The following is a 26,748-nucleotide window of genomic DNA, read 5'->3' as shown; positions in this document are numbered from 1 at the left end:
TATTTGTACTATGGTCAATTCTCTTTTCATAGTGTAAAAAATTTTGCATTGCTGACATGAACTTAGCTGTTTACATAATTTTTGGATTCAATTGGCTTACATTATGCTTATCATTTAATTTCCTGGGTGCCATTGCCTGAATGATGATGCATTATTACCCAGGAAAGTCAATGATAGCTGTATCTTTCCTTGTACAATATTTCCCATCCTGGAATTACATAAAAAATAATTGAATAGTCACTTTTTTCTGTTCTCAGAAGACTTTGTGTTGTATTGGAATTATTTATTTCTTGAACAAATATTAGAACTCAAGTGAAACTTTTAAATTTAAGCTTTTTTCCTGGGAAGTATATTGATTAAATTTTTATGATGTATAGATGCATGAGTAATTTTCTATTTCCAATTGAATCTTCTTTAATGTTATTTTTTCTAAGGTATTGCGATTTTTGTAAATTTTAACATGTATTTTTTGAAGCCAGTGTTGTGGCACAGTGGGTTAAGCTGCTGCCTGTGACACTGGTATCCCATGTGGGCATCAATTTGTGTCCCGGCTGTTCCACTTCCCTTCCAGCTCCCTGCTAATGTGTCTTGGAAAGCAGAGGAGGATGACTCAAATTCTTGGACCCCTGTCATCCATGTGGGGGATCTGGGTAGAGTTGTTGGCTCCTGACTTCAGTCTGGCCTGAAGCATTGTGTCCACTTGGGCAGTAAATCAACAAATGGAAGATAACACACACAATCTCTCTCTCTCTCTCTCTCTCTCTCTCTCTCTCTCTTTCAAATAAATAAAATAATTTTTAAAATCAAATGTATTTGTTGTAGAAGTTGTTGATGTGCAGCAGGTTATGGTAGCACTCGGGACCCCTGTGTCCCATGTTAGAGTGCCTAGGAGTGATTCTCACCTCTGCTTCCAAACAGTTTCCTACCAATGTATCTGGGAGGAAACAGACGATGGCCCCAGGACTTGGAACCCTGTCACTCATGTGGGAGACCAGGATGGTGTTTCTGACTCCTGGCTTCAGCCTGGCCCAGATCTGACTATTGTAGCCACTAGCGGAGTGAACCAGTAGATAGAAGACTTCTCTCTCTCTCTTAAAGAAATATTGTTGGGGCTGGTGCTGTAGCGTAGCAGGCAAAGCTGCCACCTGCAGTGCTGGCATCCCATATGGTGCTGGTTTGAGTCCAAGCTGCTCCACTTCCCATCCAGCTCTCTGCTATGGCCTGGGAAAGCAGTGAAATTTGGCTCAAGTGCTCAGGCCCCTGCACCCATGTGGGAGACCAGGAAGAAGCTCCTGGATCCTGGCTTCAGATGGATGCAACTCCACCGCTGTGGCCAACTGGGGAGTGAACCAACAGATGGAAGACCTCTCTCTCTCTCTCTGGCTCTACCTCTCTCTGTAACTTTACCTTTCAAATAAACTAAATAAATCTTTTTTAAAAAATACAATTAAATTATTTTAAGTGTATTTGTATATTCTCCAGTTTTGTCTTTGTAAAATCCATATTTGTGTTTATGATACCATTACTTTCCTGATATTGAATCCTTTTTTTTTCTGAAATATTCTCCCAAGTATGCTGTCATTTTTATTAGTCTTTTAAAAGATTGAAATGTTAGTATTTAAATATCTACTATTTGTTCTGTATGTCATTACTTTCTACTTTTGTATTTATTATTTTCTTTTTCCACATTCTTTGTGTATGTCTCTTGAAGGTAATACATAGTTATAAACATTTTTCTACAATCTAAAACTTACAAGTTTTTTTTTTTTGGAAGCAGCGAATCTGTTTACATTTAACATAATTAGTGTGTGGGTTTTTTTTTGTTGTTGTTTAAATTCTCATATTTATTTCTTCCCATCTGTTTTGCCAATACTCTTTCATCTTTTCTTTTCCTGTCTTTGGATTTGTTGAATAGTTACAGGAATAAATTTCTTTAAAGATTATTTATTTGAAGGTCAGAGTGACAGAGAAAGGGAAAGACAGACACACAAAGATTTTCCATCCTCTGGTTTACTCTCCAAATGGCTACAACAGCTAAGTCTGAGCCAGGCAGTAGAAAGGAACCAGGAACTCCAATGAAGTTTCTCACGAGAGTGGCAGGGGCCCAAATATTTGGGCCATCTTTAGCTGTATTCCCAGGCACATTAGCAGGATTCTGGATTGTCAGCAGAGTAGCCAGGACTCAAATCTGCACTTGGACATAAAATGTTGGTGTTGCAAGCTGCAACTTAACTCACTGCGCCACAACATTGGCTCCTATAGAATCTATTTTAATTGCATTGGTTTTTTTTTTTAAATTTTAAACACTATTTTCATTATTTAATGAAAAATTCATGTTAGAATTTACTAGGTATTTAACATTAAAAATAAGCTGCTCTAAATCTATGTATCATTAAATCAATACTTCTAATGCCTATTTCTACTTATGTATTCGTATTTTAGATAGTTGAAAAATTAATGAGTTCTGGGGCAAGCATTTGGTGCAGCCATTAAGTCACTGCTTGGGATTGCCCACAACCCATATTGGAATGCTTGATCTGAGTCCCAGCTACTCTGCTTCTGATCCAGCTTCTTGCTAACACACTCCCAGGGAGGCAGCAGATGATGGCTCAAATACTTGGGTCCCTAACACATGGAAGAATTGGATGGAGTTCTGGACTCCATTCTTTACTCTTGCCCAGAAATGGTTGTTGAGGGTACTGGGGGAGTGAACCAACAGATGGAAGATCTTTCTCTTTTTGTCTCTGAGTTTCAAATAAAGTGAAAAAAAAAAAAGACCTAATTTTACAACACAAGAATTAAATGAATTGGGTCAGGGAAGAAGAAATCATGAACAAAAACAAGAATGACACTAAGGAAACAAATAAAAAAATGATATTAACATACTCATGCATGTAGGAAGACTCATACTTTCTGATTTCAAAGGTTATTACAGGGCAATGGAGCAAAGCGGTGTTGTACTTATGTTATATATATATGATAGAACTGAGAATCCAAAATAAACTTATGTGCCTATGGTAGACTAGTTCTAAGCAAGGATACCAAGACCATGGAATTTGGGGAAAGAAGAGTTTTTTCAACAAATGATGCTGGGATAATTGGATAGCCATGTGGAAAAGGAGGAAACTATAATTTTATCTCACACAGTAGCAAAAGTGAAATAAAGACCAAACTAAGACTTGAATGTTAAGCTAACACATTAAAAATATTAGAATAAAATATGAGGATAAATCTTCATGACTGAATTTTGTAAAGATTTCTTAGAATGTGACACCAAAAGAATGAACAACAAAATAATTTGAAAAATCATGTGGATTTCATCAATCCTAAAAATGGTTGTATTTCAAAGGAAACCATAAGAAACTGAAAAAGCAGAGAAAAATACTTGCAAATCATATGCAAGGGACCTTCACAAGTTTCATGGATTGGGTCAGCGTTTTGACATTTGCCACACTGACATCCCATATCAGGCTGCTGCTTTGAGTCCTGGTTGCTCTGTTTCTGATCCAGCTTCCTGCTAATGAGAACCCTGGGAAGCAGTAGGTAGTGGTTCAAGTACTTTGGTCCTTGCTACCCGTGTGGAGACCTGAATGGAGTTCTTGGCTCCTGGCTTTGGCCTGGCCCAGACCTAGCTGTCACAGCCATTAGGGGAGTGAATCGGCAGCAGATGGAAACTTGTTCTCTCCCCCGCCTCCCCCATCTCTCCTTCTCCCTCTCTCTCTCTGTCACTTGCCTTTAAAATAAATAAGTCTTTTAAAAAAGGTTCATGGAAAATGTGTGTTATTGAAAACCACCTGGATTTCAATGCAGTTGCCATCTCTCCTGCTTGGAGTATTCTTCATGCAGATTTCCACATGACTGACTGCTACTTATTCGGTTTCAGCTCATAGATACATTACTGAAAGAGGTCTTTCTTGAACATATTTTCTATAATAGAACTATTCACCTGACCCATGATACTCTACAATGTATAATCTGTTTTATTAGATTTATAATCATTATAATTACCTATAATTTTTGTTCATTTTACTCATTTATTCTTCTTTTCCTAAGCTAGGCCAAATGCGTTGAATTATATGAGAACAATAATCTTGTCCATATTGTTCAATCTCTCTTTCACAGTTCCCAAAAAGCCACCAAGTATGGTTATATATTTGTGTGCTACACAACTCAAAGGTCACCATTGAATTAGATGAGTTTTAAAGAGTGACCATGGAATTGGCTTGAACAAATGTTCACTTATTTTTTTTTTTAGTTCTTAATACAATGGTTGACACATAGTAATTAGTTAAAAAGGCCATTTTTAGATGCCTTAGTGCATTCTGATGGTCTGTACTAAAGCAGAGTATTCAGATTCAGGGTAAAGGAGGCTGCTTCTGTCAGCTACTTTCTACTTTCCTCCCTCCTTTCTACAGAGTAATTGCTGCCCTCAAGGACTTTACATGACAGTTTCTGTTGTCTCATATATATGTGCTATATATATATATATGTCAATATATATTACATGTGACTTTCAAATAAAGTATATATAAATATATATAATATATATTTATTCATCTACCCAAGTACTCGAGCCGTCATCTTCTGCCTCACAGGGTTCACATGAGAGGAAACTGGATTAGAAATAGAGGGGCTGGAACTCTGATATGGGATATGGGTGTCCCAAGCAGCAACTTAATCCCCTTGCCAAATGCCCACCTCTGGTGGGAAATTTTAAAGCATAATTTTATTGGTAAATTAAGCTTCACCTCTATTCTAAAACAAAGTGGCAGAAGTTATTTTTTCCAGCCAGACTCACGGGTCTCAACACATGCTGGCCCTTTATGAATTCTTTTCTCCCAGCAAAATGTCCCTTGGTGTTTATTTTAACCAGTTTTTGTCCATATGAATGTGAACTCAATAGCAAGAAAGGTCAGCACCCTCAGCCTCAAATAGCTAGGTACAAGCACCAGGCACTGGCACTGTACATAACCATAATGATCTCACAACAGGAAATATATTTCTTTTTTCATGGAGCTTTCTAAACTAGTGATTTACAGCTCTGTTAGAAATAACAGTCTTGGCACAACGGGTTAACAACTACATTGCTAACATAATAAAAAGGTTTTAAAGGTCATGGTAGATTACTTTTCTGTCAAACAGCCTCAACTATGAATAAAGAATCAAAGCAATTGTCTTTTATTCTCTTTATGGGGGCTACTGATCTGACTCTGGCCATCTAGTTCATTCTGGAAATCCATACTTTTTTCCTCTGGTCATTTCATTCATCTCTTTTATTTATGTTTGTCCCCAATTCTACTTTATACTGCTTGGCTCTTTCTTCATCTTTTTTTATTTCCTTTCATGAGAATTTGGTTGAGCTAAGGCATTCAACAGACTTTTAAAATACTGAGATTCAACATAAATGTAAAACATATTACTCACAGATCAAATCTTGCCAACTTGCATTTTTTTTATTTTTGAAGAAGGAAAATTTGATAAAAAAAATTGTCCTTTTGAAGCCTCAAGCTTATTGATTTGGGTTGCAAAATAAAGAAGAAAATGTTACTTTCTTTTGAAGCAAGGGTGCATGTATATATTTCTTTCGATTAAGATTTTGTTCTATGGTGCACTACAGAGAAGATACATACTTTGTAGAACTATTATCATCGTGATGTCTGAATCATGCCTTGGAGCTTTTCCAAAGGATGTAGACAGGTAGATGGTTCCTTTTTAATAAAAACTTTAGAGTTGCACTATTGACAAAAGTCTGCCTTAAAATTATTTCTTAGATGAAAAGAGGCTAAAAATAAAATAAATAAACTTCAGATTTTTATCAAGTGGAGGTCCAGGTATCACTTTCTCTGTCTACAGAGCCTGGATAACAGTGGTTATTTCATATTTTGGAGAAAATCTAGAAGTTACTCACTTTTTAAACAAAGGATATGATAACATTCCTTTGCTTCACAGTTAGCCTTAGGAGGTACAGCTGGAAATCAGTTATGTACATTTGGTATAAAACTATTTTTCCAAAATGTCTTCTGCACATCTTAAAAATATAACAAAGTTGAGGGGCCGGTGCTGTGGCACAGCGGGTTAACGACCTGGCCTGAAGCGCTGGCATCCCATATGGGCACCGGTTCAAGTCCTGGCTGCTCCTCTTCCGATCCAGCTCTCTGCTTTAGCCTGGGAAAGCAGTACAAGATGACCCAAGCCCTTGGGCCCCTGCACCCACATGGGAGACCTGGAGGAAGCTCCTGGCTTCAGATCAGTGCAGCTCCAGCCATTGCGGCCAATTGGGGAGTGAACCATCGGATGGAAGACCTCTCTCTCTCTCTCTGCCTCTCCTCTCTCTGTGTAATTCTGACTTTCAAATAAATAAATAAATCTTTAAAAAAATAGCATAGTTGAAATAATTTTATGGTGAACACTCATATGCCCCTCACTTACATTCTGCTATTAACTTTTTATTTATTATATAGTTATCCATATATCCATTTCTCTACCCTTCCAGCAATCTATATTATGTTTTTGGTACATTTCAAAGTAAATTGCAGATTTCAGCACATGTTTTCCCAAATAGTTCTGAGTATTTTTTATATATCCTATACACCAGCCTATTGTCAGATATATGTGCTCAATGAACATTTTCTATAGTCTGATGTTTTATTATTTAGTTTTGATATTTAAGGAAACAGACATTTTAGACTTTGATGTGATTTATCAACTATTATTTTATGGTTAGTCAAATGTTATTTTAAAACTGTGATAACACATAGATTTCATTATAGATTGAAAAGCAGTATGGGTGTATGATTTCACAGGTCATACAGTATTTGACACTCTAGTAGCTTGTGAACACTTTTGATTTGTGCTACTATTTTGTGTATGAATTTATTCAAGATGAACTTATTGGATGCATAGGGATTTAAATAATCAAGATTTGCTATTTATCTACAGTGTCTCCCTTTCCAATCTTCTGAGGAATAGAGTATTTACTGTCTTATCTAGCACAGGACCTTTGTTGGGGAGAAGGCGTGGATGTGTGTGTAAGAGAGAGAGAGAGAGAGAGACTGACTGACATAGACCATGGTCCACCAGGCTACTGTTTTAAGAAAAGATGAAAGAAGGCTGAGAGGTAAGAAAGAGAAGAACCTGTAAAGGAAGGGAAAGGACATGAAAGAAGAGGTGACAGTAAAAATCATCAATTTGTAGCAATGGGTTTTGGGAAGAGGGATGTACAAAATGAAAATTTTGGAAGCCTAAGTGGGTGCTGTGTGATGCCTCCAACCAAAAGATAAAATCAACATTGATTTTTAGTGCTTTCTGAAGTTTGGTTTCTGCTAAACATGCTTTATCATACTGAGGCTAGGATATGCTTGGCACTCTCAATTTCCATAGAGTTAATTTCCCACTCTTTGACATGAATGTATCTTAATGGCACATCTGGAACACTTCTACCTTGTTTCTAATCATGTGCAATCACCTTAATTTCATCAATATAATGGACTACCATAACGTGTTTGTGACTTTCAGCTGATTAATCTTTCTGTGCACTATAATATTGTAGGGTGGAGGAGAGCTGGCTCTGCCCTTGAATAAACCAAAGTACAAGTATTTCTGTTTCTGTCAGGTAAATGTGAACTTCTTATCATCTGTGATGATTGATATGGAAACCAAAAAAATTTCCATATCAATAGCTTTATATCAAGAGTTAGAACTGTTTTAATTTTCTCTTTTAAAAAACTATAGAAAGCAATAGTTTATTTTCAGTAAAGATTGTTTGTTTGGAAGGTAGAGTGACAGAGAAACAGTGGGAGAGACAGAGAAACAGATCTTCCATCCACTGGTTCACTTCCTAAATGGCCTTAACAGCCAGGACTGGGCCAAGCCAAAGCCAGGAGCCGAGAACTCCATCCAGGTCTCCCACGTGAATGGCAGGAATCTGAGTACTTGGGCACTTTTCTGCTGCCTTCTGGTCCCCTTAGCAGGGAGCTGGATGGAAAGAGGAGCAGCCATGACTGGAAGCTGTGCTCCAATACGGGATGCTGGCATTGCAAGCAATGGCTTAACTTGTTGCACCACAATGCTGGCTCCCACACTGGATATTTTTAACAGTGCTGAAGGAAACTTCGCCCATGTGTTCTAGCCACCTGAGCTCTGGTGCAGTTCTCACTGTAGGCTTCTGCTCCTTGCACTTACATTTTAGTCTTATTTATGTAGTTCAAATTCGATCATCAATTTAATTCCCACCGGAAATGTGACTTATCACTGCTGGAAATCACTTTGTGTCTAAACATTCTGCCATTCTACTCCTATTGACTTTTATGTTTGCAATCACTTTGTTTCTGGTATTAGAAGCTCTGAACCTATCCTCTGTTATTTTACAATCCCATTACTCCTATTAAAATCAGGGAGAACATTTCAAAGATTTTTTAAAAATTTTATTTGAAAGACAGAGTGACAGAGTGGGAGAAGGACGGAGGGCGGGTGGGAGAGAGAAAGAGAGAGATCGATCTTCCATCCATTCATTCACTCCTCAAATGCCTGCAACAGCTGGGGCTGGGCCAGGCCAAAGTCAAGAGCAGGGAATTCCATTGGGATTTCCCATGTGCGTGGAAGGGAATCAAGTGCTTGTGCCATCATCTGCTGTTTTCCCAGGCACTTTAGCATGAAGCTGGATCAGAAGTGAAAGAGCCAGGACTTGAACCAGGCACTCTCATGTAGGATATGAGCATCCCAGGCAGCAAATTAACCTGCTGTGCCACAAAGGCCCACCTGGGAGGCCACTTTAATGGTGGCTCTTACCATTGTCATCTTTGGTCCATAGAAGACATCATGGGTATATAAAGTGTATAAAGTGTATTTGAAAGACAGTGACAAAGAGTTGGAGAGACAGAGAAAGAAGTTTTCCTTGAGGCTGGCATTGTGGTACAGCAGGTTAAGCTACAGCTTGCAACACTGGCTTACCATATGGGCACTGGTTCAAATCTTGGCTGCTCCACTTCCAATCCAGCTCCCTGATAACCTGCCTGGGAAAGCAGCAGAAGCTGGCCCAAGTTCTTGGGCCCCTGCCACCCATATGGGTGACCTGATGAAGTTCCTGGCTCTTGGCTTCAGCCTGGCCCAGCCTTGGCCATTGTGGCCTTATGGGGGGAGTGAACCAGCAGATGTAAGATCTCCTTCAAAAAGCAGTAACAGGGCTTCCTGTAGGAAGGAGGCCAGAAATGGGGGGGGGGGGGATTTTGCCACAGGCCCATTTCCCTTAATTAAAATGTTTTACTTTTGTTACAAGAAGGTACTCACAAATTAGTTCTGTAAAAATAAAAATAATGATATAGACTTTCCAGTCAGCTACCTTTAATAGAGACAAGTTTCAATCAGTTTACCCAACAAAGACTGACAGTCAACCCCAAGTCTGGAAGGGGCTGGCCAGGGCTGAGAAGTGGACAGGGGAGGTGGGCAGCTGTGAGGCAGAAGAGCCCCTCCGAGTCTCCCATTGGGTCAGTGTCAATCACTGACTTAGGTTTCATCTGCCCCCACAACCACAAGGGCCACCGCCATAAGATGAGGAGCCAGAGGGCCCCTAACTAAAGTCTGGCCAAATTCACATGGAAAAACTGAGGTGCTCTTTGCTGAGGCACATGGCACAGGATGGGAACATCTCCTTCCTCCTGAAACCAACGGACACAGCCGTGCCAGCTGCCACAGGGGGAAGGCCAAGAGATGGTGCCAGCTGCTGAGTCCACCATGAAATACAAAGGGAAGGCGACTGATGTGGGGAGCAAGCTGTGCTGTGCTCAGCACCTTGCCTAGCAGCCAGGGAGCAGAAGGGGTAGCCCCAGGCCAGGCCCAGGAGCCAGGCACTGAAAGCCCCCAAAATGTTTTACATTCCTGACTAGACCAATCCTAGCTCCACAGAGGAGCCCAATTTCACGTATGGGTTCCTCAGTGCAGTCACCATTACTCTTCCTCCACACATACTTTACCTCCCACCCCCACCTCAAGATCACACTGGTCCAGCCTTTCTGTAAAGCTCTCATCATTTCTACATTCTGTGCGTAGAATCCCATCTGTAGGAAACTCTCCAAAAGGCAAACATGGATCATGGCAGTGCTCACCTCACCACAGTCTTCAAAGTGACCCAACTTGGAATAACTGAGTAGATCATACAAAAATAATCCACTCCAGTATTCCCATTTTATAAATTCCTAAATTTCTTCCTCTACATTCTATCAAAGAAATTCTGCATTTAGCTCTCATTGAATATTGACGACTATTGAATTCATATTTCAGTCTCCCAAACAAGTTAACTATTAAAACCAATTCCATCTGCTAGAGCTAATTCTTTAAAACTGAAATCTCAAGCAAGTTCTCCATAACAAATTTAGCCTATTCAAGCCTTATATTCCATCTCCCTAGTCTAACACTCATGAAATCTATGCCACACACACTTTAGTTTTTTTTTTTTATATATACAATTTACTGACGCATTGCGTTTCTTTTGTTGTATGTGATAACTGCTGCCAGTGTGGACATTGTGCTCTCTTCCTGGGTCCCGTTGGGATCTCATTGCAGTTACGGCTTAGGAGGCAATGGGTCCTGATGCGGGTGGGTCTTGTGAAAAGTTGAAAATTAACTACTTCAGAAGAGGTCTTTCACAGGACATTAAGCAAAAGACACTTAGTTGCCTCAGATTGAGGGTGGGAGGCAAGAAGGTTTCTCTTCACTGGTAAGGAAACCTCAGGAGGATTGGGGTTAAAAGTTTTCATATTAATCTTAATATGCCTACCTGTGTCTATCCTTAATCATTAACACTCAATTATCCATGATCAATGTATTGATGTTAATTTATGAGACCAATTACGAATGTGTATTGAACTTAGATTTTAATTTGGCAGCTGACACATTTAGATTTGAAGCTTATTCCTCAGCCATGTTTGCTTATGGTTACAACACAGGAGAACCGTTTAAGGCTTTCATTGAGGCATTCTATGTCTGTTCTTATGCATTGATCTGAGAGTTTAAACACTTCACTTAACCATTTTCATTTGGTAAGCTCTCTCATGCTATCAGAAACAGCTAATGTACACCACAGTGTTTGTCATTGTTACTACCAAAATGAACAAATGCAACAGGCACTTGACATATAAAAATATTGTCTTCAACTGGAAATTTATGCAGTTCAAACACTGGTGGCAATTTAGACAATCACATTGCCATTGCTTGATTAGAGAGACTTTCTTTTAAATTTTGTTTTTTACATTGGAAATGAGGTCATGACTACATTCCAGCTGAAAGAAGTAATTCTCCTAACAGAACTGGAATAGACATAGAGGCTGCTGTAGGGTTCTTGGAACACATAGTGAGAAAATCTGTAACAGAAATTGGGTCCATGAAGGAGACAAAGCCCCAGCTGTAGATGTCAAAGCTAGAATTCTGGGTCCTCCTTTATTTTCTCTTTCTTTTTTTAAGATTTATTTATTCAGGGCCGGCACTGTGGTGCAGGGGGTTAAAGCCCTGGCCTGATGCGCCAGCATCCCATATGGGCGCCGGTTCTAGTCCCGGCTGCTCCTCTTCTGATCCAGCTCTCTGCTATGGCCTGGGAAAGCAGTAGAAGATGGCCCAAGTCCTTGGGCTCCTGCACCCATGTGGGAGCCCTGGAAGAAGCTCCTGGCTCCTGGCTTTGGATCGGCACAGGTCCAGCCATTGTGGACATCTGGGGAGTGAACCAGCAGATGGAAGACCTCTCTCTCTCTGTCTCTACCTCTCTGTGTAACTCTGTCTTTCAAATAAATAAACATAAATCTTTTAAAAAAAAGATTTATTTATTTATTTATTTGAAAGAGTTACAGAAAGAGGCAGAGACAGAGAGAGAGAGATCTTCCATCAGCTGGTTCACTCACCAAATGGTTGCAATGGCCGGAGCTGGGCCGATCCAAAGCCAGGAGCCAGGAGCTTTTTCCAGGTCTCCCACGCGGGTGCAGGGGCCAAGGACTTGGGCCATTTTCTACTGCTTTCCCAGGCCATAGCAGAGAGCTGGATTGGAAGAGGAGCAGCCGGGACTCGAACCGGAGCTCATATGGGATGCCAGCTCTGCAGGCCTGGGCTTTAATCTGCTGTGCCACAGTGCCAACGCCTATTTTCTCTTTCTAATGGTTCCCTTTGTTCAAAGGTAATGGGGGCCGGTACCGTGGCTCAATAGGCTAATCCTCCGCCTTGCGGTGCTGGCACAATGGATTCTAGTCCCGGTTGGGGTGCCAGATTCTGTCCCGGTTGCCCCTTTTCCAGGCCAGCTCTCTGCTGTGGCCAGGGAAGGCAGTGGAGGATGGCCCACATGCTTGGACCCTGCACCCCATGGGAGACCAGGAGAAGCACCTGGCTCCTGCCTTCGGATCAGCGCAGTGCGCAGGCCACAGCCTGCCAGCCGTGGCGGCCATTGGAGGGTGAACCAATGGCAAAAGGAAGACCTTTCTCTCTGTCTCTCTCTCTCACTGTCCACTCTGCCTGTCAAAAAAAAAAAAAAAAAAAAAAAAAAAGAAAAAAAAGGGAATGGGAAGCTAGTTTTCAAGGGATATTGGAAAATTCAGTTTTAAGGAGTCTAACCTCTATTATAAGAATCAGAAAAAGACAAAGATTGATAAAGGACCTTAAAACAAACAAACAAAAAAAACCCCTCAACTCATCATATAATTCTACCTGTAAAATTTTGAACACAAACATGCAATCCTTTAAAACATGCTTTTTACATTCTGGTTTGATTGTTCAAACATCATCCCACGCCATGACTGCACTTTGAAACAATTCTATTTACTCTTTTATTTTTCTCTAATATTGCCTTTGTATCCTTCCTTAATCTCTTAGATTCCAATGTTCATTATTTCAATAGTATATTTGTACCTGAACGTCTTGTTCTCCAGTGTCTTTTCTTAATAGTCAAACCAAGACGAGCTCAAATCATTGCTTTCTCTATTTTTGATCTTCATATTTCAAGCACTACCTGAAAAAAATTGCATAACAGGAGACAGAACAGAAACATATTGTGCAAATGCATGCTCACTGACTTCAGTGGTCCTTCAATATTGCCCTGTAATTCTGCCACATTAATCTGGACCCCTCATCCTCTCCTTCTGCATTGTAAGTCTTTCTATTCTTCTATACTATTCCTAATTTTCAGTGTCCTTAATATTCACTGCATTATCATTGGGAGGCAACTTCTTCTAATCCAGAGGAAAAATGAACACTTGAAGAGGAAATATTTTGTTAATGGTCATAAGACATTACATCGTCTCCCAGCTTTACCTCCCTTTGATATTTAACAAAAGTCCTATTTAAATTAAAGTCGTTTTTTCACTTTTCTGTTTCCGATTAATTCTCCTTCTATCCTCTCAGGATTCTTACTCTGATTTTTGTTCTTCCTCTCATCTGGAACTTTCCAATACAAGTTAAACATTCTAACATGTTCCAAATAGGAAAAAATATAATGGTAAAAAAAAGTGTAAAGCAAAAACAAAATGTAAAATCAAACACCATTTTTCCACAAAACCTCTGATCTGCTCTGATTATTTCCTTTTCCCTTTCTGCTTCAAAGCCATAGTTTTAAAAATAATTATTTAGAAATGTTTATCTAGATATAGTGTCCTCCCCTCATAATCTCCTCATTCTTCAGCCTACTCCTAATAGAAGTCAACATTTAGTACTCAAAAAAAAAAACATAATTTATAAGAATTTTTCAAATCTATAGATGCAATGGAAAGATTTTATCTTCCAGTCACTTGATCTGTAAGTAGGATTTGCTTGTCTCTTTTAAACTTGATTTCCTAGGGAGCAGGCGAGGTGGCTCATTTGGTTAATCCTCTGCCTGCGGCGCTGGCATCCCATATGGGCGCCAGGTTCTAGTCTTGGTTGCTCCTCTTCCAGGCCAGCTCTCTGCTGTGGCCCGGGAGTGCAGTGGAGGATGGCCCAAGGTCCTTGGGCCCTGCACCCGAATGGGAGACCAGGAGAAGCACCCAGCTCCTGGCTTCAGATCAGCGCAGTGAGCCGGCTGCAGTGCACTGGCCGCAGCGGCCACTGGGGGGTGAACCAACAGAAAAGGAAGACCTTTCTCTCTGTCTCTCTCACTGTCCACTCTGCCTGTCCAAAAAAATAAATAAATAAACTTGATTTCCCTCAACCCTAAACTCCCCTGGTTTTCTTCTTACTTGTGTGGCAGTTTGTTTTCCATCTTCTTTCCTATACATTCTCTCTTGATGTGAAGTGTTTAAATTCTTCAAAATTCAATTCTAGGACATTGTGTGCTCTCAATTCATCACTAAAAAGATAATTTCCTAGAAACTCAGAGCTTCAATTATTACCTTCATAGATATTGAATTAATCTTCATTGAGATTGAACATGCATGAGACATCAAGTCTGAATTCTGTATATCTAATTATTTTTTAACATCTCAGTCTGTTTATTTAAAATATGGATATAAAACTCAGAATACTCATAATCTCCCTCAGTCTTTAATCTCTCCTACTTCATTTTTTTTATCATACTGTTTGGTGGCACCATTAGTCCAATTATTTTTTTTTAAAGATTTATTTTTTTGAAAGGCAGTTACACAGAAAGAGAAAGAGAGAGAGAGAGAGAGAGAGAGAGAGAGAGAGAGAGAGGTCTTCCATCTGTTGTTTCACTCCCCAAGTGTCCACAATGGCCAGAGCTGCACCAATCTGAAGCCAGGAGCTAGGAGCTTCTTCCGGGTCTCCCACATGAGTGCAGGGGCCCAAGGACTTGGGCCATCTTCTACTGCTTTCTCAAGCCATAGCAGAGGGCTGGATCAGAAGTGGAGCAGCTGAGACTTGAACTGGTGCCCACATGGGATGCTAGCACTGCAGGCGGCAGCTTTACCTGCTATGCCACAGCGCTGACTCCTAGAGGTTCCTGACATATAAATTTTGCTTTTCTCTCTGCCTTGTCCACATGAAAATTCTTCTGTGTTGATGTGGAAAAAGTCAGGGAGATAGAATAAGTTCATGAGCTGGAGGCCACGCCTATCCCACCCCGTGTAATCCTATCATCAATCAGATGACCCCTCCCCAAGATGCACTTCCCCTTACCTGGGAACTGGTGGCAGTACTATGTAACCACTTCCCTTTTTGAAGCTAATAAAATGCCTAGTGAAGGGGAGGGGGCTCTCTTTCTCTCCACCTTGTGGATAAGCAGAGCAGGGTATGAAATCCCCCTTTATAGCTTTCCTGCTCTAAAACCCTCATGTGCCTGTGTATTCTTCTCACTTTGCAAATAGACCTTATCATACTGCATGTCGTGTTTGTGCCTGTATATATAATTCTTATCTAAGTAAAAGGCAAGAGGCTGAGATACTAATTTTGGCTCAACCTAGCCCACAACAATGTGAGACAAAGAACCGAGGTATTGGCCGGTGCCGCGGCTCACTAGGCTAATCCTCCGCCTTGCGGCGCCGGCACCCCGGGTTCTAGTCCCAGTCGGGGCGCCGGATTCTGTCCCGGTTGCCCCTCTTCCAGGCCAGCTCTCTGCTGTGGCCAGGGAGTGCAGTGGAGGATGGCCCAAGTCCTTGGGCCCTGCACCCCATGGGAGACCAGGATAAGTACTTGGCTCCTGCCATCGGATCAGCACAGTGCGCCGGCCGCAGCGCGCTGGCCGTGGCGGCCATTGGAGGGTAAACCAACGGCAAAGGAAGACCTTTCTCTCTGTCTCTCTCTCTCACTGTCCACTCTGCCTCTCAAAAAAAAAAAAAAAAAAAAAAAAAAAAAAACCCGAGGTATTATTTTCTCCACTGCCATTTCACCCCTAACAAGGTTCTAGGACTTTTCTACAACTCTGGTCATAGAATACACCCCAAATAATGACTAAGGCTGACTTTTCTACCTGCTCAGTTATTTTAAAACTTAAATTCATTTTTTCAAATAAAGAAATATTAGGTTCATAGTGGCAACTTCTAACTTCTTACTTTATATAAGATAGGTGTGGATAAGTCCCGGTAGTTGCCTTTCAGCCAAAAAGAGCAAACTACTGGATAGAATATTTATATCCTTATGCCATTCTATTTATAGGAATTTTTGTAAGTTATGACTTTTTAACTCTAGGAAAAAGAAAAAGTTAAAACGATGTTAAAATTTAAGATGGGTTTCTTTCCCTAAAATCAAAGATTGTAGCACTGAGTACCTATGATGTAGGCAGGCATACAGGTTAAAATTGATTAGGTTTGTGAGCTGGAAGACGACGCCTCTGTGTGACCTCCTGCCCCTACCTGGCCACACCTGAGCACCCAATGGCCAGTCAGGTTAATTAACCACTCCCTTTTGAGAGTGGATTAAAAGCCTGGGACATGGTGTGTCCGCCCCTTCCTTGCTTTGGCCTTTTGCCTGTATGGGGCTTGCTGTGGCCCCTATGACTCCAGGACACGTGGCCCTTGGGCCACCAACCCCATGCTTCCTGGCTTAGATGCTCTTCTTTGTGGCTGGTTCCTGGTACTTGGTATGATCCCAGATTTATCTCTCTCTTTTAGATAAAGCCCTCACTCTCCCGTGCATCTTTCACGGTGAATAAAAGCTTAAAATGTACCATCCTGCCTCGTTCATTTATGCCGGTATTCAGATTTCTTCTCTGAATATTAGGCAAGAACTCACATGGGCTTATTAATATTGGGAATTTATTAATAAGCATATGGTGAAATAGTACGGCACCCCAAATTCCGGTTTCCCCTGGATTGTAGTATATGTTTTGTTTTTCAATACATACAACTATTGCCCATGTGCTCCTAATGGGGTAAGGAAAACACCCAGGCACGGATAGCATTTCCACAATGAAAAGGGAAGGATTATTATTTCTATTTCCAAAAGGTGATTCAAAACATTGTATGCCATAGAATGTTAAATTCAACATTTTTGAGCATTTTGAATTTAACTTTTTTGAAACTTCTAAGATATTAATAATAAATATATAATTTATATATATTTAAAATCAGTTGTGAGGTCAGTGCTGTGGTGGAGCTGGTTAAGTTGCCACTTGCAGTGCAGGCATCCCATATGGGCACAAGTTCCAGTCCCAGCTGCTCCACTTCCCATCCAATTCCCTGCTAAAAATGCACCTGGGAAGGCAGCGGAAGATGGCCCAAGTGCTTGGGCCCCTGCACCCATGTGGGAGACCTGGATGAAGCTCCTGGCTTCAGCCTGGCCCAGCCCTAGCTGTTGTGGCCAGATGGGAAGTGAACCTGTTACAGACCCTCTCCTGCTTGCCTTTAAGGAGCCAGTTGGAGGGAATGCTACAGACTCCCTCTGGTTCGTTATCAAAGGACCAACTGGGCCTAAGCAAGCCAGTGCAGACTTTAGAAACCTGTTATAATTTACTCATTCCTGGATCCTAAAACTATTTTACCTTGCAGTTGTGATGTGTTAGACCCTGAAGGGCTGAGATAACAGTGTGCTCCAGAATTGCCCTGAAATAGTCTCTGCCCCAAAACTGCCTTGCTAAATTTAGGGTAGAAAAGTAGGGAAAGCCGGAAGATGGGACTTGACTGTTGAGCCATGAGTCTAGTCAAACCCGCATGCGTACATAAACTGTGCCTTTGCTCCTGAAGCCTCGAGGACTGTTTGGTTTCTTTGGTCATTGTCCGTAACAAACCAGCTGATGGAAGATTTTCTCTCTGCCTCTGTCTCTCCTTCTCTGTAAATCCACCTTTCAAATAAATAAATGAACCCTTAAAAATAAAGTAAAATAACTTGCTAACAAAGGCATCCATCATCAGATGATGATACAGAAAATGTGATTTTCCCCTCTCCCCCCCACCAACATACACACAATGGAATATTGTTATGGGTGAAACTGTGGTGAGGTAAGATTACCTTGGTTCTTTGTATCACAGGGAAGATGAAAGAAGAATTTCCATGCAGACAAGGAAGAGAGAAAAACTAGGTTTATTTAAGTCAGAGACCTCCTGCCGAAGTGGCCAGGAGGTGAGCTCCAAGAGAGGCAAAACCTGAAGGGCTGATAGTAGTGGGGTTTTTAAGCACAATTTTTTTGGGGGGAAAAATCGATAATCAGTTAACAATCAGTTACATGGCAGGGACAAACCCATGGAGAGTCCAGGTTTGGAATCTTGTCTGTCCTGTTTTACCTGGCTCCTGATAATGTTAGGTAGGAAGTCAGATATGAGCTTATGTGTGTGTGACAAAGGCCTAAAGAGAAGAAGGCTATGTCCAGCATCTGCATCTGCATCTCAAAGTCACCCCATAACCTTTCAGGGACAGCCCAGTGTTCGCATACTGCCCTGCCCCTCCTACTCAATAACCTGCCAGGTGGGGGTCCCCTCCCCTTCTGCCTGATAACCTTCCAGATGCAGCCCAGAATCTGCACTTCAAATACCCTGCTCAAGAATCCGATTCTCCAGGGGGTCCTGCTCACCCTCTAAACTCAGGATGGCGCCAGCTAGGCTTTCTCCTGTCTGATACCTTCAGGGAAAAACTCAGATAGGAGCTTCTTAATATTTACATCCATAAAATCCTTTATTTCAGGAGGAGATGTGTGAAGACAAAGACCCATCTCCTTAAATACCCCCCACCCCCGGCTTCAATTGAATGGCACACTCAGCCCTCTGCCTCTATGCTGAGTCACCTGCCTGCCTGCCCAGGTGTACTCTCTCCACTCAACCATGTAACTTTGCTCCTTCCCCCAGTCTGAGCGACTGCACACTCTCTCTCAGGTCCTGTCTGGAGAGGTGCCCATCCATTCTTATGGATGTCCCTTCCCTAATAAACTTTGCTATTTTACTTTTCCACTACTATCTGTCTCACGCCTGAATTCTTTCTTGCGAGAAGACAAGAACCCTGCCATTCACTGGTAACAATAAGACTAAAAACCATAAGAAGGGTGGAATCACCACTCTCTTGCTAGTTTCATGATAAAATTGGTGCCCCAGGAGTGGGCGGGTACTTCTATTTTGCTAAAGCAGCTTTTTGGGGAGAAACATGCAGGTGGGATTCAATACTTTGATCTCATTATGATAACTTTTGGGGGAAAGGAGGTTCTGCACCCTCTTCGGGGACTCCCCTTTCCTCATATTCCACTAGGACCAACCTGACTGCTTATTAACCCATCTGACTCCTCACAATATTATTCAGCTACAAAGATGAATGAAATTGTACCAAATGGATGCAACTGGAGAACATCATGTAGACTGAAATAATCTGGACACGGAAATACAGTTACTGCATGTTCTGTTATATATGTGGGAGATAAAATTTTGAAAAGAAAAAAAATCAAAAAACAAGTATATTTTTGTCAAACTTTGTTTTATATCTTTGTCAAACCAGTGGTTAAGAATGTCATATTACTGTGCTTTTAGTGATCTGTGATTATTTTAAAATTTATTGAATATAGGTGAAATGCTCATTTTTCCATTTGATTGTTGTTTATAGCCCTTGTGTATAATCTCACTGAACTATGGTCTTTATACTTTTTACTTCTTGATCTCTTTACTTAGTGGGGTGGTAAGTCCCTGACTAATGTTAATTAAACATATGGTATGCCAAAAACTAAAAAAGAAATGGAAAGAAAGGGAGAGGTAGAGAGGCAGAAAGGACATATCGCCATATTCTTAAAATTTTATCTACTATCTATATTGAATTATTCTCATATTAATATTACATTAACATAAAAAAACAACAGAAAAATGAGTTGTTAAATTAACTAAGACTTTTTCAAAATTGAGACATGCTAGTAAGACCTGACCTGTAAATGGCCTCCAGAGGGCGATCAAGCTGCATCATTGCAAGCAATTGCATCGAAATGTAATGCTTGCCTTCAACAAAATATGAACTCAACAAGGTTAAAACTTGAAAAGACAGTAATAGTGATCGATCTTTGACAAAAAAAGTGGCATTACTTGAATTCTGAATATGAATAGCTTTATAAATATTGTGGTTTTCATGGAGACCTCCTGTAATTTGCTGCTTTAGACTAAGGGCCCTTGAATCTAAACAGACTTGGTCAAAGCTTTAAGATCTGCAAAACTGATGTTTGACTTAGATTTAAAGACAACACTGCAGTTGATTGATATATTATTTTATAAACAGAGTTTCTTTTTATTAATTAATCAATTAGTTGGAAAGGTAGAGAGACAATGAGATAAAGAAAGAGAGAGGAGGAGGGGGAGAGAGAGAGAGAGACAGAGAAAGAGAGAGAGAGAGAGAGAGAGAGAGAGAGAGAGAAATCATCCATCTGTTGGTTCACTCCCTAAATGCACACAACAGCCAGAGCTGGGCCAGGTCAAAGATGGTAACCATATGGGCAGCAGAAAAGCAACTGTTAGAGCCATCACTTGCTGCTTCCTAGGGTGTGCATAAACAAGAAACTGGAATCCGAAATGGAACCAGGACTTGAACCCAGGCACTCTGATATGGAATGCAGGAATCCCAAAGGATCATCTTAACCACTCTGCCACATATGCTAGAATTGGTAAGTAGTATCCTATTCATGCTTCATGGTTGTGTGAGAATTAAATAAGCATAAGAAAACAAGAAGCAACAATGTGGGTAAATGTTACCATCTGCTTATTGCCTTTGTCCCTATCTTTGTTTTTTCTCCATTACCCTGAGAAAGAGAAAAAGAGTATTTTATTTGATTATTCACTTTAACATTTTAGTGATATGCTTATCTTCCATTATGGTGGGTCTTCAGAAGGTTCATGGGAAATGGATGGGAAGTGGAGCAGCCAGGACTTGAACTGGCACCCATATGGGATGCTGGCATTGCAGGCCAGGGCTTTACCCTACTGCACTACAGCGCCAGCCCCTCCCCTCCCCATTTATTTTTTCTGTAATCTTTACCAACTGCCTTTTCCCCTTAAGCCCAAGTTTCCTTATCTCTCAGAAAGTTTAAGAATAGTACCTAATAGAGTCAATTGTTTTGAAGGTTAAATTAAGTAAGATCAGTAGAGTGAAAAGTAGAACTTGTTGTGTAAAGCATGTTCCATAGATGAAAACCATCACCATTCTTTTGTGCCAATATTATTAAAATTATTATAATTATAATCATGTCTTCAATTTTCTGCCAACTGGAATCTTATTTCAACATCCAATTCAATTGTCACCAGTTCTATTTGAACTTCTCTGATCATTTCTTCCAAAAGTGATTTGTTCCTACTCTAAATTCCTGTAGTGTATTGTCATTTAAGTCATTTGTTTTGCATTCATCTTTGGGTTTATTTGAATATATGCCATCTCTCCTAATTAGACTGTAAATTTCTAAAACATGAAGCTATTATTTATGTATTTGTGTATCTCCCATAAGAACTAGTATAGCACACAAAACAGGAAAAAGTACTTATGTGAATGATTGAATTAATAACTGTAGCTTCTGTAGATCTATTGATATATGGACAAACTATGTTTGAAATAAGCTGTGAAATTCTAGGTTTTAGTTTTTAGAGTTTATCAATCTTTGTATTGGCTCTTGGTTAATAAGATCCTGTAAAATAACTTGGACAGCCTTTAGCTTAATAATATTAATAAATGCTTTACCTCTTGTTGCAGTTTTATACACATTTACACATTTAGAGTTGCCTCTAGAACTTTCCATATCTTGCCATGTCTAGCTATGGTAGCAGATGGTAAGCTGAATAATAGACACCTACTATTTCTGATACTTACCTGTAGTTGAAAGCAAAGTGGCGGTTACAGTAATAATAATGTAATTCATTTTTATAGTGCCTTATTATTATTTCAGAGAGTTCAACTTTCCTCATGTAGTCATATAATATAGCAAGAAAATTCACATTATATATGTAATCCCCAAGGATATTTTTATCACTTTGAATTTTACCAACCTTATTATTCATGGTGGATTAATAAAAACTTGTGCAGGGGGCATGGTCCTGAGAATGGCTTCTGGTAAGACAGGGACAAGGATTGGGAGAGACAAAGGTGGGCTTTGTGAGTGAGAGTACAGGGAATATAAAATAGGGTTGTCTGCAGAGTTAAATCCAGGATAGAGAAGAAAGAAATCGCATGACAGAAAAGGGAGATGAGTAAGAGTAAAAGGCAAGTTTGCTTTTCTTCCTCCTATCTAGGTTTTGTCTTCTTTCCAGCTTCCTTTTTAAATCACATATTCCTAAAAAGGGAGACATTTCATAGGCAATAGAAAAAGGTATCATCAAAGGTAGCACAATTATACTAGCATTCCCTTCTATCCCTGGTTACAATACTCCTACCCTCTCTGCATGCCATCCAGCAGTAAAAACAGACAACCAGAAAAAAACAAAAACAGGATTGGCAATGGTAAAGGCAATCGGGGACAGCTGTAGAATGCTGAAGATGAGAAGGATTCAGTGGGAGGAAGAAAGAGTCAGAAGTTGCAAATGCCAAAGTGAGAGGAAAAGGTGCACTCCTTTTGCCCTTAACAAACTAGGGTGCTACTCCGCTTACAACAAAATAAGGCAAAATCAAAGTACATATGGCTGAGAAGACTATGTTGGAGGTAATTTTACTTAATTTCTTAATGCTTTTCTTAGTTTTTTGGATGTTCTCATGATGCCATGGAAATACAATAGGAATTGAGAACCATAGGTACATAATGGATTTGCAGCAGCCAAATTCAGTAGCATATGCTCTGTCTTCATTCTCATGTATTTTTTTAAAGACTTAATTATTTAAAAGGCAGGGTGACAGAATTGGAGGGTGGGAGGGGAGAGACCTTCCATCCACTGGTTCACTTCCCAAATGACCACAGATGCTGGGCCTGTACCAGGCCGAAGCGTAGAACTCTATCTAGGTCTCCCAGGTAGGTGGGTGGCAGGGGCCCAAGCACTTGAGCCATCATCTGATGCCTCCTAGGATGCATTAGCAGAAACCTGGATTGAAAGAGGAGAAGCTAGGACTTGAACCATGCACTCTGATATGGGATGCAGGCATTCCAAGTGGCAGCTTAACCCATTGTGCCACAACATCCTCTCCCACTCTTAAGTTTTATAATTTCCATTCTAGAAGTGTTGCACTGCTCTTACCTTTTTCTAGATTTTTTTAAGTGAATGTAACATAAATCTAGACTTAATCAAGATCATTCCTGGCTCTGAAACACAGTTCTCTAATTCTAGTCCTAGCCGGCCCCCTTTAATTTTCTTTAAGAAAATTAAGGCCAGCATTGTTGTGCAATAGGTTAAACCACTGCTTTCCATGCCAGCATCCCATTAGCAAAGTGCCAGTTGGAGTTCTGGCTGCTCCATTTTTGATCCAGTTCCCTGCTAATAGGCCTGAGAAAGCAGTGGCAGAAGGCTCCAAGTCCTTGGGCTCCTGCCACTGTTGTGGGAGACCTGGATGGAGTTCCTGGTTCCTGGCTTTAGCCTGGCCCAGCCCTTGCTGTTTTGGCCATTTGGAGAATGAACCAGCAGACGGAAGTTTTCTTCCTCTATCTGTTTCTCCCTCTTTCTCTGAGACTCTGCCTTTCAAATAAATTAAATCAAGAAATATCTAATTTACCATAATAAAAGGATATTAAATTGTACATATATGACTATGTAGAATGATTGTATATATGTACATATATGTATATACACATGTGTGATTTTTTAAAAATAAATCTATCTATATAAAAGCTACTAGGCAGTGAGATAGGCCAAAGGAAAAATCAGTATTCTAGTCATCTTTTTGAGAGTACAGTGGAACCTAGCTATAATAGGATTTCATTCAAACCATTCATATCTTGGATCCATGGTTCCAACAATAATCAACTACTTTTGCCAAAGCCACATAGAGAAGATCAAAAAAGACTTTTGTTATATAGATTCACTATATGGGAGTACAATTTGGAAAGATAGCCAGGGTCAAGTTTAGCAATTCTCCTTTCCTCTGACTGATTTCTCTTGCTTTATCCCTGTTCAAGGAACAAATCTTCAGCCATATTTGAGAAATAGTATGTGATTTAAAGATTTAGGTGGCAGAGAAAACTGCATTTTCAGCAGTGAAATAATTTCTTTAACTGAATTTCAAACTTGACTAGATTTAGTTACCCACAAATTTTGTCACCACTACCTACAATGAACTGTGATAAATGCATTCCAAATTTTTATGATTTATTTACCTATTCGGAAGGCAGGGAGAGAAAATTCAGAGAGACTCAATGAGATCTCCCATTCACTAGTTTGCTTCCCAAATGCCCGTAACAGTTAAGGGTTGGCCATGCCAAAACTAGGAACCAGGAACTTTATCTGAGTGTTCCGTGTGGGTGGCAGGGGCCCAAGCACTTGAGCCATCATCCAATACCCTTCCAGGGTGTGCATTAGCAAGGCATTGAATTAGAAGTGGAAGTGGGACTTGATCCCAGGCACTCCAATACAACATGTAGGTATCCCAAAGGACAGCCTAACCCACTGTGCCATAACTCCTGCCCCTTATTATTTTTAGTGCTGTAACACCAACAGACAATCTTCAGCACTCCAAAATGCTTATCACATATTGTCTACTGGAATGACACAATTGTGATGCAAAAGGCAGATTGAAGGAAGACTAATTGAGGACCATATTTGTCCATGCTCTTCACCCACAAGTTTGTGTTGCGCTAGGAGCAACCCCTTTTAGGAGCACTATGTAAGCTGTTATTGTCTCAGAAGTTTAAATAGGGTTGTTATTACTGATAGACTCAACCATGGAAATGTTACATTATGGGGGGTAGTGGTGTTGGAACAGAATTCAGGAGAATTAACCAAAAGTTGGGAGCTAGAACATATCACAGTACTGTCAGGATGGAGGAACACCACAGAACACAAGATAATAGAATTAAAAGAGGAACAGTGATGTTAGGGAGAGTTAAGTATAGTACATATAGCATGAAGGAAAAGGAGGAATTAAGATAATTCAAGATGAAAACTTTACTATATTCTGAAGTCATCCATTTCTGTAGACCTCAACATGTGAAGAACATATTTTTTAGGGACTAAATTTGTCCATGTAAACATTGCACTGAAAATCCCATACATCCACAGCTGAAAGTGGCAAGGCTAACATTTTGTTCAGTTTTCCTGGGGGAGTCTGGCTTCATGGTCAAAGGTGAGTTTACAATATAAATACATATTTCGGTTCATTACCACAATGATCTATTAAGAGTCAAGGCTTCTTTCTCTTTCAAATGATAGGGTCTACATTTTTTTAACAGCCGGCAGTTCTCCAGCTGGAATTGTTAAAAAAGATTTGGGGACACAGACAGCAAAATAGTACTTAGATGGACTAGTTATGCAAATGGTGGCAAAACAGATTGGAGGTAAATAAGAGGGCAAATCCTCAGGGTTCATGATACTCATTTCTCAGATTAAAACCCACATTTGTAGGTGGGCTGACTTGTGGGAATGTGTCAGACAGAATGTTATATTTGGTCTTCCACACAGATGGACTCCCTTTGTTTGTGGTATATTAGCTTTCACTTTGTATCTTTTGAAAAATACTTCTGTGTTTTATAAGATTCCTATCTGAGTTTTTTTTTAATATATATTTATTTATTTACTTGAAAAGGAGAGCATCAGAGAAGCAAGACACAGATCTTTTATCCCCTGGTCACTCCCCAAATGGTTGCAACAACCGCTGCTGGGCCTGTCTGAAGCAAGGAGCCATCAACTCCATCCTTGTCTCCCACATTGGTGACAGTGGCGCAACCACCTGGGTCATCTTGCTGCCTTCTCAAGTACATTAGCAGCAAGCTGGATCAGAGGTAGAGTACCCAGGACTCAAACCAGCACTCTGATATGGGATGCTGGTGTTCAAAGCAAAGGCTTAACCCACTGTGCCACAATGCTGACCTCCCTATTTCAGATCTATGATTGGAGAAAAAGACTATTTGGCATAGTAATGGAGTTTTTATTTATGCCATAACTTTGGTATTATGTAACAAGTGGTCTTATTTTGTATGGAGACGTGGAAAGGGTTTATGAATTCATGGCCCTGTGTTGAAGTGCGGATCCTAAGTTGTCCTAATTATCAGAAGTATATCATGTGCATGTGATGCATTTGCATGGCAAGTTGTATAGTTGGAGGTTGAACAAAATCACATGTAAAATCACATGTAAAAACTGTGGGGAGCAACTGGGAGCAACTCGGACTAGACTAAGTTACTGGAATTAAGACTTATTCTATGCATCTGCTCTCCCACAATATGGTGCTGAGAAGGGAGAAGCAGCTTCTACACAGCTGCCTCCAGTTCAACCAATAAACAGCAGGACCTGCTCCTGATTGGAGGAGAGCAGCGTACTCGGCGTGTGGGTAGCAGAGTTGGGATTGGTGGAAGAGGACTATAAAGGAGGAGAGAGACAACATGCACCAGGAACATCTAAGGGGAACACCTGAGGAACATCTGAGCAGCCCCCGAGAGAGCCGGCCGGCGGTGTACACTCCCCCGCAGAAGTGGGGAAAAGTGGCAGGGGGAACCGCCCTTCCACGGAGGTGGAAGGGACAGTAGCCAACCCGGGAAGAACCAGCAGCAAACCCGGGGAGGGCCGAGCAGACGAAAGAACAGCGCAGGGTCCTGTGTCGTTCCTCCACGAAGAGGGGGAGCGACATAATGGTGCCGTGACTCGGATAGGAAGCCTAGGCAGGGTCTTGTGTCGTTCCTCCATGAAGAGGGGGAGCGACAAAAACACACTTTGAGAATTATTTAAACTATCTATAAAGTAGTCATGGTTTTGTGTTTGCAAACCTGGATAGCAATTCTAAAGCCAGAGCATGAGAATTATTGAGTAGGATCAATATTTTTAAAAATAAACATCTATG

At 40.6% G+C, this 26,748-nt stretch overlaps 1 long non-coding RNA gene across 1 annotated transcript; it reads left to right on the top strand.

Moving 5' to 3' along the window:
• The first annotated feature begins 17,814 nt into the window (after positions 1–17,814).
• LOC149119569 (uncharacterized) lies at positions 17,815–26,362 on the top strand. Its single transcript, XR_016227893.1, has 3 exons — positions 17,815–17,834; positions 20,333–20,455; positions 25,498–26,362. It is a non-coding gene; the product is annotated as an uncharacterized LOC149119569 (long non-coding RNA).
• Positions 26,363–26,748: the final 386 nt, after the last annotated feature.

The sequence above is a fragment of the Oryctolagus cuniculus genome, chromosome X (assembly GCF_051225735.1).
Source record: "Oryctolagus cuniculus isolate XC-2025 breed Fujian yellow rabbit chromosome X, ASM5122573v1, whole genome shotgun sequence".
Classification (NCBI taxonomy): domain Eukaryota; kingdom Metazoa; phylum Chordata; class Mammalia; order Lagomorpha; family Leporidae; genus Oryctolagus; species Oryctolagus cuniculus.
Note: the sequence above shows the minus strand (reverse complement) of the source record. Positions and strands in the feature narration are given on the sequence as shown.